Raw genomic sequence first — 12,653 nt, forward strand, 5'->3', positions numbered from 1 at the left:
ATTGACAGCTGGTATTTTGTTACACCACCGGTAGCAGGAAGGAACAAAATGAAACTTGTAAAGGTCAACTTTCCCATAAACAAAAGAAAAAACATGATGTAAACATTTAATGTGTAACATGGGATACATTTTGTGGGTAGGGGGGTCAGTAAAAAAACTATATAAGCTTGTAAGAATTGAATAAAAAATGGCAGAGTCTTGAACTCTCCCTAGGAAGAAGGATCCTGTCATTTTCGTCTTTTCTTTTTTGCCACTTCCTGATCCCCCCATCTGAAGCCCTGACTCTCTCCTGGAGCTGGACTCCAGCAAGTGGCGCCCGAACAGTGGACTTGAGTGGGTAAGTATAATTTTCATGCCGTTCATCATTTCGGGAATGGACTTTGCCCTGAGGGTGCTGCCGACCCCCTGTGAGTGAGTGCAGGAAAGGACAGGACAAATAGCCAGAACTTTTGAGATGTTATTGTGCCTCTTTAAGATGTTGAGAAGTAACCTGAACTTTTGAGATGTTGTAGTACCTCTTTAAAAAGAAGTTGAGAAGTTGTCGTGTCTCTTTAAGAGTAATCCAGAACTTGAGAAGATATTGTGCCTCTTTAAAAGAAGTGATTTGAGAAGTTAGCAAGTCTCTTTAAAACATTTCAGAATTTGAGAAGTTGCTGTGCCTCTTTAAAAGTGTCATGTCTCTTTAAGAGTATTTCAGAATTTGAGAAGTTGCTGTGCCTCTTTAAAAGAAGTAATTATGGGCCATTTGGGTTCTAAGGAAAGGACAGCATATTTAAGAATAATAGGAAAAACATTGCAATACAAAGGTATTAAGGTTAGTAAAGATAAGCTTAATTCATTTTTAGATTTTGTGCAGAAAGTAAGTCCTTGGTTTCCTGACAAGGGAACCTTGGATTTGGAAACTTGGGATCAGGTTGGAAAAAATATTAAAAAATGGTATTCTACTAGTGGAGGGACTCAGATGCCTGAGGATACTTATACTTTGTGGAATGTTTTGAGACAGGCGCTTATGACTACTCCTTGCTATGGTACCTTTTCCCAACCTAAGTTAACTGTCACCCCATTGCTTAGTAAGAACATCCTCTCATTCTCCGTTCATCCTTCTGAAGCGTGCTGTGATCCAGCTGGGACAAGCCCTGAGAAGCAAGGGCAGCCTCAGGCACGGTCTCCACCCGCGCCTCTTCCTACATTTCTCTTATGCATCCTCCCGCTCTGTGGCTGGCCCAGGGATGCCTTCCTCGCCATGGCAGCCCCAACAGGTGCTCTGGCTGCTGTGGCCTGTCCTGTTGATCAGCGCCGCAGCTGTTTCCCAGAATCAAGAAAAGCTATGTGCATTTAAGGATCCATATCAGCAAGACCCTGGGATAGGTGAGAGTTGAATCTCTCATGAAAATGGGACAATATTATGCTCAAAAGGTAGCACCTGCTATGACCTTTGGGAGAAATCAAAAGGGGACATAAATCTTGTAAAACAAGGATGTTGGCCTCACATTGGAGATCCCCAAGAGTGTCACTATGGAGAGTGTGTAGTAACAACCACTCCTCCCTCAATTCAGAATGGGACGTACCGTTTCTGCTGTTGTAGCACAGATTTATGTAATGTCAACTTTACTGAGAATTTTCCACCTCCTGACACGACACCACTCAGTCCACCTCATTCATTTAACCGAGATGAAACAATACTCATTGCTTTGGCTTCAGTCTCTGTATTAGCTGTTTTGATAGTTGCCTTATACTTTGGATACAGAATTTTGCCAGAAGACCATAAACAAGGTCTTCACAATATGAACACGATGGACGCAGCAGCATCAGAACCGTCTCTTGATTTAGATAATCTGAAACTGTTGGAGCTGATTGGCTGGGGTCGATATGGAGCAGTATATACAGGCTCCTTGGATGAGCATCCAGTTGCTGTAAAAGTGTTTTCCTTTGCAAACCATCAGAATTTTATCAATGAGAAGAACATTTACAGAGTGCCTTTGATGGAACATGACAATATTGCTCACTTTATAGTTGGAGATGAGAGAGTCACTGTGATGGACGCATGGAATATTTACTGATGGAGTACTATCCCAATGGATCTCTATGTGACTATCAGAGTCTCCATACAAGTGACTGGGTAAGCTCATGCCATCTGGCTCATTCTGTGGCCAGGGGACTGGCTTGTCTTTACACAGAATTACCATGAGGAGATCATTATAAACCTGCAATTTCCCACCAAGATTTAAATACCAGAAATATCTTGGTGAAAAATGATGGAACTTGTGTTATTAGTGACTTTGGGTTGTCCATGAGGCTGACTGGAAATAGACTGGTGTGCCCAGGGGAAAAAGATAATGCACCCATAAGTGAGGTTGGCACAATCAGATATATGGCACCAGAAGTGCTTGAAGGACCAGTGAACCTGAGGGACTATGAATCAGCTTTGAAACAAGTAGACATGTATGCACTTGGGCTAATCTCTTGGGAGATATTTATGAGATGTACAGATCTCTTCTCAGGGGAATCTGTGCCAGAATACCAGATGGCTTTTCAGACAGAAGTTGGAAACCACCCCACTTTTAAGGATATGCAGGTTCTTGTGTCTAGGGAAAACCAGAGACCCAAGTTCCCAGAAGCCTGGAAGAAAAATAGCCTGACAGTGAGATCACTCAAGGAGACAATTGAAGACTGTTGGGACCAGGATGCAGAGGCTCGGCTTACTGCACAGTGCACTGAGGAGAGGATGGCTGAACTTATGATGATATGGGAAAGAAACAAGTCCATGAGCCCAACAGTTAACTCCTGAGGCATTGGAAGCATTGAATAAGGTTCAGCAAAAGCTTTCTGAACAGCAGGTAAAAAGGCTTGATTACACTAAGCCTTGGTCCTTATTTGTTTTATCTATTGAATATACTCCTACAGGATGGCTACATTTACCTGTTAAAGCTAAGAGAGTTTTGGTAGCGTATCCAACATATTCTGCTCAGCTCAGAAGTTTTGGAGCTGTGTCAGAAATTATTATATGATACACTAAGGTACAATTAGATACATTAATAGCTGAGGATGTCGATTGGGCTTTGGCATTATTAGGATTTGTTGGAGTTATTTCTTTCCATTTACCTGCGAATCCTCTATTGCAATTTCTAAGTCAAAAGGCAATTATTTTTCCAAGTTGCTGCTCAGCTCAACCATTGCCGCCTCCGGCAGAGCTGGTCTTTACTGATGGGTTGTCTACAGGGCATGCAGCCTACGTGGTTAATAATCAACCTTATAATTTTAAGACTACAGAGAAATCTGCCCAGAGAGTTGAAATGTGTACAGTTATAGCCGTTTTTGAGAAATTTTCTGTGCAACCTTTTAATTTGTATTCTGATTTTCCATTGGTCAGGTGGAAGGACTTGCTTACTGGAGAGTGGTGAGGTCCTGATATTTTACTAACATCCGGACGAGGATTTGCTTGTGTCTCTCCCCAGAATGCCGATTCACCTGTGTGGGTGTCTGATCGACTCATCCATCATCACCATGAGCTACACGTCCATCCAGCCCATGCTCGAAATTACTTGTGAAAATTGTTCACTGTCCAATTGTGTTGGTAAAAACCCCGCTCAAGTGTTTTTATTAAAACATCCGGCATATGTGTTTGTACCTGTTAAGCTGCCCATCCCTTGGTATGCTACTCCTGGAACATTCATTTTGGAACAAGTAACTTCTACTTTAGCTAGATCTCGAAGGTTTGTGGCTGCCTTTATATTAGGAATTACAGCATTAATTGCCATAATAGGATCTGTAGCAGCTTCTGCAGCTGCTTTAGTACAGGAAGTACATACTGCTGAACATGTGAACGAGTTATCCCAAAATGCTAGTTTAGCTTTGTTTGCTCAAGAACAAATAGATAAGGGTATTATTAATAGATTAAATGCTTTAGAATCAGCACTGTTAAATATAGGAAATCAAATACAGCATATTAAAGTCCAAATGTCTGTTGCTTGTCATGCCCAATTTAAATGGATTTGTGTTACTCCTATGGCATGTAATGGGCAAAATATTAGCTGGACTGATGTCCAAAAATACTTAATGGGAGTTTGGTACTCCACAAATTCAACCCTAGACATTCAGCAGCCGCACACTCAAATCATGGCTATTTCTCAAGCCCATTTATTTCCAACTTTGTTTTCTCAATTGGCATCAAAATTCACAGATACTCTTACTCAATTTATTTCTTCTAATTCTCTATGGAATTCAATTTACAATTTTATAGCAATTGGACTAAACATTTTGTTTTTGCTGTTTATCCTACCAGTCATTATCCAGAAACTAAGAAAAGCTGTTCAACAGAACTCTGATACTATCCACCTCGCCATTCTAAAAAACAAAATAGGGGGAGATGTCGGAAGCCACAACCCCTAAAGATGCAAAATGGAAGTTACCTGAAAATGGGAAAAATGCTGACTGGGAGCAGAGCCCCAGTGGGAAGTGGCCATGCTGGAGGCAGAGCCCCATGGATCCTATTGAAGGACTCCTTTTGGCCTTAAAGGAATGTGTGCTTAGGCTTGAAAAACACTTCCCTTGATAAATAAAACAATTAGCTAGAATGTGCAAGGATGTGGAATTAGCGGTAAACCCATGTATGGAAATGTAAAAATATCTCAACAGCAAAAATCTCCCTCCTGAAGGGACAAGGGAATGCAAATTTTGAAACCTTTAGCTAAAAAGGAAAAGGTACTTCCTCATACCCTTTATAAGTAACAACATTGACAGTTGTGATTGATGAGGAAGTGAGAAACTGAGACAGAGTATCTCCAAAAACAGGTGTTTTCAGGAAAAACAAGTCACAGACATGCCTTTTGATTTAAGAAATATTATAGTTTAATTAGAAAGAGGGTTAAAATTAAAGTAAGGATTAGAATTAAATAAATAGCAGTTACAATTAAAAATAAATGTTTGTTATAGATGTAGGTATTAGTTAAATATAAGTAATAGAAGGAATAGGAAATAATTAAGTTTTAACGTAAACTTAAAATTATACACACTTAATGTAGGTTTAAAATTAAATACATCTAGGATTAGAAGTAAGATTAATTTCATATATAAGTGTAATTTAGACTTAAGTTCTGTTTAGAAATATAAAATGTAAAATAGGTGATAAGAAAATAGCAAGTAATATAGATAAGGCAATTAGAATTAAGAAAGTTAAATTTTAAATTAATAGTATTAAGAATTCATAGTGGGTAAGATAAGGGTGGTTATATGAAAGAAAAAACGAGTCAATATATTGCTGCTAAAGGTGTATTAAGAAAATAGATTAGTAAAGAAAAAGAAATAGAATAACAAAGGGAAGAGATTCGGTAGGCCTAGAGGTCATAGGATGTGGCTGATAAATTGGCAGCTGGTATTTTGTTACACCACCGGTAGCAGGAAGGAACAAAATGTAACTTGTAAAGGTCAACTTCCCCATAAACAAAAGAAAAAACATGATGTAAACATTTAATGTGTAACATGGGATACATTTTGTGGGTAGGGAGGTCAGTGAAAAAACTATATAAGCTTGTAAGAATTGAATAAAAATTGGCAGAGTCTTGAATTCTCCCCAGGAAGAAGGATCCTGACGTTTTTGTCTTTTCTTTTTCGCCACTTCCTGATTCCCCCATCTCAAGCCCTGACTCTCTCCTGGAGCTGGACTCCAGCACTACATAATGATAAAAGGTTCAATCCATCAACAAGAAATATCTATCCTAAACATATATGCACCCAACCTAGAAGTGCCAACTTTCATAAAGCAGCTTCAGGGTAAACTCAAAAAAGATATTGACTCTAACAGTATCATAGCTGGGAACTTTAATACCCCACTCACAATTCTAGACAGGTCATCAGGACAAAAAAATCAGCAATGAGATTCGGAACCTCAATGTGACTCTTGACCAAATGGACTTAATTGATACCTACAGAACACTCCACCCAATGACCACAGAATGTACATTCTACTCATCACCGCATGGAAAGACTCTAAGACTGACCACATACTTGGCCATAAATGAAGCATAAACAAATTTCAAAAGATTGAAATTTTGCCATGCACCTTTTCGGACCACAGTGGAATAAAAATAAACATCAACACCAACAAGGGACCTCCCAAACCTGCAAAGACATGGACACTAAATAACACGAGGCTAAACAACTCCTGGGTCAATGACGAAATCAAAACAAATATTAAAAGATACCTGGAAACAAATGAAAATGAAGAAACATCTTACCAAAATCTCTGTGATGCCATGAAAACTGTAGTAAGAGGGGAATTCATATCTCTACAAATGCACATGAAGAAAATGAAAGGATCACAAACTAACAGCCTAACAAGTCACCTAAGGAAGCTGGAAAAGCAAGACCACCAAAACCGTAACTTCAGCAGAAGAATCCAGATCACCAAAATAAAAGCCCAAATCCAGGACACAGAAGACCAAAAAAAAAAAAAAAAATACAAAATATCAATGAAACAAAAAGCTGGTTCTTGGAAAAGATGAACAAGATCGATGGTCCCCTAGCTAGACTGACCAAGAAAAAGAGAGAAAAAGGCCAAATAAACACAATCAGAATCACAAAAGATGAAGTCACATCTGACCCTGAAGAAATACAAAAGATCATTAGAGACTACTATGTGCACTTGTATGGAAACAAACTTGAAAACCTCAAGGAAATAGAGGACTTTATGACATCACACAACCTGCCTAGGTTGAAACAAGAAGAAATTAATACCCTAAATAGACCAATAGCAATCAAGGAAATTGACCATGTCATAAGAAAACTAGCTACAAAAAAAAAAAAAAAAAAAAGCCCTGGACCAGGTGGCTTTCCAGTGGAATTCCATAAGGAGGAGCTGATACCAATCCTAATGAAAATATTCCAGGCGATTGAGGAAGATGGAACTCTCCCCAATCATTTTATGAAGCCAACATCACATTGATACCCAAGCCAGGTAAAGACCCAACAAAGAAAGAGAACTACAGGTCAATATCTTTGATGAACATAGATGCTAAAATTCTCAACAAGATCCTGGCAAACCAGATTCAATAACACATCTCAAAATCATCCATCATGACCAAGTAGGCTTCATCCCAGGGATGCAAGGCTGGTTCAACATTTGTAAAACCATAAATGCAATTAAATACATCAACAGAAGTCAAAACAAAAACCACAAGATTATTTCATTAGATGCAGAAAAAACTTTTGATAAATTACAGCACTCCTTCTTGATAAAAACCCTCGAACATGTAGGCATATGTGGAACATACCTCAAAATAGTAAAAGCCATCTACGAGAACCCCACAGCCAGCATACTCCTAAAGGACAAAAATTGAAACCATTTCCCCTGAAAACCGGAACCAGACAGGGATGCCCACTCTCACCCCTCCTCTTCAATATAGTATTGGAAGTCCTGGCTAGAGCAATCAGAAAAGACAAGGTGATAAAGGGTATCCAAATAGGAAAAGAGGAATTCAAGTTATCTCTCTTTGCAGATGACAGGATTGTGTACCTTGAAAACACAAGAGAATCTGTCAAAAACCTCCTTGCACTTATAAAGGACTTTGGCAAAGTCTCAGGGTATAAAATAAATGTGCAAAAGACAATCGCATTTCTTTACACCAATAATAAACAAACAGAAACCCAAAGAAAAAGCACAATCGCATATACAATAGCCACAAAAAAAGAAATAACTTGGCATCTTCCAAACAGGAGACGTGAAAGACCTTTACAATGAAAACTACAAAACACTGCTCAAAGAAATCAAAGATGACACAAACAAGTGGAAAAATATCCCATGCTCATTGATTGGAAGAATTCACATTGTGAAGATGTCCATCTTACCTAAGGCAATCTGCAGATTTAATGTAATACCCATCAAATTACCAGCAACATTATTCTCAGATCTAGTAAAAACAATACAGGAATTCATACGGAAACACAAATAACCAAGAATAGCCAGAACAAACCTCAGAAAAAACAAAACGAAACAAAACCAAAAACAAAGCATGAGGTATCATGCTACCAGACTTTAAACTTTACTATAAAGCTACAATAATCAAAACAGCTTGGTATTAGTACAAGAACAGGCATATAGACCAATGGAATAGAATTGAGATTCCAGAAGCAAAACCTCAGTTTCTCAAGCAATGCATCTTCGACCACCCACCACTGGGGAGAGGAGAACCTATTCAGTAAATGGTGCTGGGAAAACTGGCTGACCACATGCAGAAGATTGAAACAGTACCCCTATCTATCCCCATACACAAAAATTAACTCTATGGATCACAGACCTAAATGTAAAACCTCAAACTTTAGAACTTTAGAAAATGCAGGACACACCCTTATGGAAGTTGCAACTGTCATCATATTCCTGAGCAAAACTCAAAGTGCCCAGGCCATAAGAGATAAGATAGACAAGTGGGACCTCATTAAACTGACAAGCTTCTGAAAAGCCAAATAAACCATCAAGAGAGCAGGGAGACAGCCCACAGACTGGGGAAAAGTATTTGCCAACTCCATGTCTGACAAAGGCCTAACATCTAGGATCTACAAAGAACTCAAATGTGCTGAAAAGAAAAAAACAAAAAACAAAAAACAAACAACCCCATTACAAAGTGGGCAAAAGACATGAACAGACACTTCTCAAAAGAAGACATATGAGCGGCCAACAGATACTTGAAGAAATGTTCAACCTCACTAGTCATCAAGGAAATGCAAATTAAAACTACACTGAAATACCACCTAACTACAGTCAGAATGACCATTATCAATAACAAAAAATAACAGATGCTGGGGAGGATGTGGCAAAAAGGGAACACTTCTACACTGTTGGTGGGAGTGTAAACTAGTGCAGCCTCTGTGGAAATCAGCGTGGCAATTCCTAAAAGCTCTAAAAATTGACCTTCCATATGACCCCACAATCCCTCTACTGGGAATATACCCTAAAGAACTCAAATCACTCTATAAAACAGATACCTGCACTCGTATGTTTATTGCAGCATTGTTCACAATAGCAAGATCATGGAACCAACCATGTTGTCCATCAAAAGAGGACTGGATTAAAAATGTGGTACTTATACACAATGAACTATTATGCAGCCATATAAAAGAACAAAATCATGAATTTTGCAGCAACCTGGATGGAATTAGAGTTTATAATGTTGAGTGATCTCTCACAGAAACAAAGATCTGAGTATCACATGTTCTCACTCATAAGTGGACCTTGAACAACTATCATAATACTATAACAAAAGGATTGACAGTGGTAGGAAACTATGGCAGGGGCAGGGAGGGGAAGGGAGGTGGGATTAATGGTAGTCAATATCTGTCTGGGTACCGGGGGGCACACCTCATCAACAAGGGTACCTACACAATGCATATTTCTATACCTAATCCTTAACTGTACCCCACAGTTCTAAAATAAAAAATATGTGTTAAAAAAAGAATTGAACATCCACATGGAGCTCTGTCTCATTCAGTAAACATTAGTTATTCCTCATTGTAGAATATCATCATTTTTAAAAAAAGTATACAATTATCCACATCACATGAAATAGTGTCATTTTACTTCATTTAAAAATGGAGTTTTCAACACATGCACACGTGTCTTATGCTTACTGGGTTTTATTTGAGGAGAAGTGGTTTCTTTCTTCACTGTGGCAGATGGTTTTACAAGTTGTTTTGTAAACATGGTGAGGTAGACAAGATATTTCAGAGACCTTAACATTGGCAGGCTGCAGAGATACCTTATCTTCTTCATTGCACAGTAAGTGCCTCAAGAACCACTTGGAAGACTGCAGAGGCAGACACCATATTTTCTTTGCTTCAGTACTTCTTTTCATTAAACTAGAGAGCTACCCACTGCTAGTGCTGAAAAGTTATCCTTAGGGAAGTATTCCTTTCAAAGAGAGCACTGCTTTCTGTAAACCACTTTGCTGTTTGTATTCAGTCCAAGAGAACTCAACCAAAGGAGCCAACTGAGATTTTCAATGACAATTCAGTCAATGAAGTATTTTTAGATAATAACTAGATTCTTAAATTATTCTCAAATATTATCTATAAAATATTAATTTACTGTTATTTTATGCTTTAATTTAAAAATTAAAAAAATAGTCTTTTCGTCTCAGCTTTCTTCTGGAACTACTGGCCATCTTTGTGTTTCCACTTCCTAGAATGTTCTTCACCATAACCATCCAACCTAAACTAGCCATTAGTTATCATATTACACCATACTTTGGTTCTTAAATAGAATCTACCACAGTCTGATATACAAGGGGGGCCTTCCCCAAACTATAACTTATTTATTAAAAATTGTCTACTTAGTCTTACATGTTTAAACTTCAGTCACCTTCAAAGTACTCTTCATTTGATGCAGTATACCTATCAAGACACTTTTTCCACTGCTCAAAACAGTTTCTGAACTTGTCACTTTTGATGCCTTTTAGTGCTTCTGCCATTTTTTTGTTTCACCTTTTCCACATCCGTAAAACATTTCCTTTTAAGGACATTTCTTTTCCAGGGAAATAAAAAAAGTCTTTCTGGAGAGATGGGGTGAATAGGGAGGTAGGGCACAGGGTTAATGCCATTTTTGGTAAAAAACTGTTGAGTACTCAGCACAGTTGTTCATGTAAATCACTTATTATGAAATAGGCAATGCGCTGAAAGAATCATCAAAAAATATTCACTGAAGCTGAAAGCAACCTCTCACAATAATGCTAGCAGGGTACATAGATGCCAATAGGTTCCTAGAACACTTACCTAGCGGGAGATGACTGTACCACAAGAGGCGCACCCTCTAAAGAATAATTCTAGGGTTTTTGGGGCTTTCCCCTTATACTTTAGCTTATCCATTGATCCATTTATTTTCTTATCTAATATCTGTTTTCCTCTTTAGAGCAAGGGTCTTTTCTGTATTATTTGCTTTCATATATCCTTATCTAGAATGAGATCTAGCACATACAGTAGGTACTTGGGTCTGTATTTATCAGAAGTTAAATAATATTATACTATTCTGAACTAATGATTAAACATTAATTACATCATAATGAAACTTAGAAAAAGTAAAATTATCTGATAAAATATCCTACATTGTATGACATTTTATCTTAAAAGTTTCCAGATCTTTGAATTTATTTATTCTGCTTCATCATCTTTAAGATGGCCAAAAGAATAAAATTATAAAATTTTAATTTATCTAAAGGTGAAATACATGTACATTATTGTGGAAAAAAATGAAACTCTCTTTTAGAAATTGTTGATGACGTTTTTAAAAATAGACAGGTCAGACTCAGTGGCTCAGCTTATAATCCCAGCACTTTGGGAGGCCGAGGTGAAGGGATTGCCTGAGCCCACGGGTTTGAGAACAACCTGGGCAATTTGGCGAGACCTCATCTCTGCAATAAATAAAAAATTAGCTGGGCATGGTAGCGTGTACCTGTGGTTCTAGCTATTTGGAAGGCTGAGGCAGAAGGCTCACAGGAGCCCAGCAGGTTGACGCTGGGGTGACCATGAGTGTGCCACTGCACTCCTGCCTGGGCCATGGAGTGAGACTCCAACTCAAAATAAAAAATAAAGATAAAAATAGAGGAAAACTTCTAACCTTTTCTTATAAGAGAGGTAAGCGGGAGATTTGTTTGCAAGTAGAGAGTACATATGATTGTGTTATTTTAATGGTTCAGCTGAAAGTCAAATTCCCTAAAAATTTCTCTTTGTGACTTGCAGAATTCTTCTACACAGGTTAATAAGATGTTGAAGGGAAAATAAAAATAAATAAATAGATAGATATTTCCCCAGGATAAGAAATGACATTTATACCAACATCTTTCACATGAAGAAACAGGAGTCAAAAATGAATCAATAATCACATACAAGGCAAAAATGTAGCAACAGAATACACCAGAAGATGAGCGAATAAAATTTCTTGTTTCCTTAACTCCATCTGTCTGATACCTGAGATTAGGTTTTTAAAAAGCAGTTAATTTGCTCCTCTTCAATTAAAGATGAATGCAAAAAGTGAACTACCAAAGTTACTTTCAAATTAACTGATGCTGAATACCTAAATCTAGGTGCAGAAGACTGCTGGAAAAAAATATTCATAGTTTCAGTCTCAGACAGACTTTTTTTCAACAAAACATAAAATCATGTAAAACATGAAGGTGAAACTATTAATTATACAAACTGAGGGTTTTTCAGGTATTTCTCCAATCCTCTTAACTTCAAACATCAGAAATTTAAAAAATAGAGCTTCTGGTTTCCCACAGGCTAAGTGTGACCACCTAATTTCAAATTCTCCCAGGACTTCCAGCAAGATGGCGACGGGGCAACCCGGTCTGTGAAACCCTCTGCAAAGGAGAACTGCAGTGGGTCTCTGGCTTTATCCCCGGGGGCTGCGGACCCCAACATCGCAGCCTGCTTTTCATACGGAGCTTGGCCATTGTCACCACTGGGGCATCGCAGCGGACTGGACAGCCACTGCAGTGCAGATGCCACCACCGCCACCGGTAGCACATTGCACCACCCGGGCCGGAGGCGATCCATGACTTCAGTCCTTGAAGCCCCAAATGGGAAGATCTGCTGGGATCGCTGCCACCTCTCCTGTGACCGAGATGTCTTGCCCGAGGTGAGTCTCCTGCTGCCTGCCCTGAGGCAGGCAG

The 12,653-nt window shown here is 38.5% G+C and overlaps 1 pseudogene; it reads left to right on the plus strand.

Annotated features, from left to right (window-relative positions):
• The first annotated feature begins 1,229 nt into the window (after positions 1-1,229).
• LOC103256490 lies at positions 1,230-12,619 on the plus strand (annotated as a pseudogene).
• The last annotated feature ends 34 nt before the right edge of the window (positions 12,620-12,653 follow it).

This window comes from Carlito syrichta, unplaced genomic scaffold (assembly GCF_000164805.1).
Source record: "Carlito syrichta isolate Samal-C Ts95f unplaced genomic scaffold, Tarsius_syrichta-2.0.1 Scaffold289678, whole genome shotgun sequence".
NCBI lineage: Eukaryota > Metazoa > Chordata > Mammalia > Primates > Tarsiidae > Carlito > Carlito syrichta.